Consider the following 2,338-nt stretch of genomic DNA (forward strand, 5'->3'; position numbering starts at 1 on the left):
AATCGGTGGACAAAACTCTTGTGGGAGAGATGCCTGGCTGAAATGCCAGACCCCACCCCAGAGGGAAACTGGCCCCTCTTAATCTAAAGTTATTGTCGGACCAGCATGGACAGCATCTAACCAACCATCTGCTACAATGGAAAGCATTAACTGACTCCCATCCTTAGAAGCAAAATCAGGTGGGGGTGAAAGTTTTCTTTGCAAAACAAATGTGGCCGTGTATACAGTGTATACAGCTTATCCTCCAGCAAGGCTAAGTTGAGGGGACTGAGTATCAAGGACAAAGAATTTAAGCCATTGATCAGGGTGCCACTGGGACTGGAATAAGAGGTGTTACTATAAATTCCCTACAACAAAAAGGGGTCTAGAGCTTGATAAGGTTATGACAAAGGTCTGCTTTTTCTTGATATCTCAGCCAGTGCTTCCCTGATGTGTTGCAGAGGAACCTCATCTCTTTTCAGCTTTGCTCGCTTCAGTGCTTCCTGGTAGATCTGCTTGTGCATATTGTTCTCTGTGCATCAGGATCGCAGACAGATTACTGAGCAGCACGTGGAGCTCAGGGTGCTCCACCTGTCTCGCCAGGTCTGATGCCCTCTGCGCGTGAACACAGGCCTCGTCGGAGCGGCCCTGCGCATCCAGGGTGGTGGCCAGGTCACTCAGCAGCACGATGGTCTGTGGGTGTCTTTCTCCTCGTATTTCTTCAGAAATCTGCAAAGCTTCTTCATACATCCTTTGTGCCTGTGATGGCTGCTTGCAGAACAGAAGGTAGCGGGCATAGGTGTCTAGGCACATGCCCAAGAGGAGGTGGGTGTTGGCTTTCTCCTCCACTGACAAAGTGTCTTCTGATAATTACTTTTCTCTTTCAATTTTTTCCTCTAGAGTTGAAATGCAGAATTCATAACCAACAAGAGTCAATTTCTGTCTATTCTGAGCAGCATAAATAGTGGCCAGCTTCAGAGAGATTTCTATTATTGCATTGTCTTCCTGTTCCATGGCCCTTCCAAGCAGGTAGCTCATTATTGGCTTAAAAAGTTTTTCCGCCCAATCGTAAGTGTAAGTGATGGCCTTCTTGTTATCACTCTTATAAGCAAGATGAAGAGCATCACGCAAAATTAGCTCTGCCTTTGCTGGCTCATCTTTCATGATGCACAACTGCCAGCAGCGGCAGCAGACCCGGGCCCTGGCCGCGCAGCACCCCTCAGCACGGCGGCACGTACACCGCGGGCGCCGGGCCTCCTGCCGGCCCCGGCCCCGCCGCCCTGCCACAGTCTGTAACAAAAGGGTCTTCTTTAGTAATATTTTTAGTGTCAACTATAGCAGTATTTGAATAACTTAAAATGATCTAAAATAATTATTCGTATTTTTTCTACTCATTTCTGTGTTTAATCAGCAACCATTTAATATTAAGGCCAGAATGATACAATGAAAAAGAGCAATAAAACCATAATGAATTTACACTTCAAGATTTGTGAGGTTAGTGTCCAAACTCCACTGTGAAAACTTGGTGTTTCTGAAATGTCATCAGCTAAACATCCATGTGGCGAGTACAGTGGTGGAAGATGGTGGGACACGGGGTTACTGGGCATGGGTGTCTATCCTCAGGATGATGATGTGAGAGAGGAAGGTGCATGGTGTCAGGTGAGCAGCCTCCCCTTGAACAAAGGTGTCCCAACATTGACCCACAAACACAATCAGAGCCTGATCAACAGCAAGCAACCCATCTGACACATTTAGAAAACTTACGGGGAAGAAAACACTGATGAAATAATAGACACAAATAAACCTGCCCTTTTTACTATACAAACACTTAAGATGTACCTACTGCAATTGCTGTAGAACTGGAAGAAATACAGTCTTTTTCTCATATTTCTTTCCTATATGATTTTTCAGAATTAAACTGTAACTGGCTCTGTGTCTTAAAATTGATCTGGCTGAAAACCTATTCATGGACTTAAAAAAAACTGACCAGTGAATAATGAATTTCTAAGAAATCACGAACTGATTACAATAAAACAAAGCATAACACATGTACAAAATATGTAAACAATGATACAATGACTTTTTGAATAGTTTAATCAGTGGATGAGTTAGTCAAATTTCACAAGTTTGAACATCATAATAATGCATTCTCCTTGTCTTGATTAGATGACTTACGACTTTCCAGTGAACATTCTGGCTAAAACTGCTGTTTCTTCTCACATTTTACACTAATATTTATTCTAGAAATTCCTGAAAAATCAGCCCTGACACCATCAGGCCCACTTCCATCCCTGCCCTTGCAATGAAACAGTCTACAAGCAGCTGGCCACAGTCATTTGCCCACAGCTACCCTCCAGAA

At 43.8% G+C, this 2,338-nt stretch overlaps 1 pseudogene across 1 annotated transcript; it reads right to left on the reverse strand.

The window, feature by feature from the left end:
- Positions 1–380: 380 nt before the first annotated feature.
- LOC308604905 (tetratricopeptide repeat protein 19, mitochondrial-like) lies at positions 381–1,143 on the reverse strand (annotated as a pseudogene). Its single transcript has one exon. The product of its transcript is annotated as a tetratricopeptide repeat protein 19, mitochondrial-like (transcript).
- Between the last annotated feature and the right edge of the window lie 1,195 nt (positions 1,144–2,338).

This window comes from Mesoplodon bidens, assembly GCF_964165515.1.
Source record: "Mesoplodon bidens genome assembly, chromosome: 1".
Taxonomy (NCBI): domain Eukaryota; kingdom Metazoa; phylum Chordata; class Mammalia; order Artiodactyla; family Ziphiidae; genus Mesoplodon; species Mesoplodon bidens.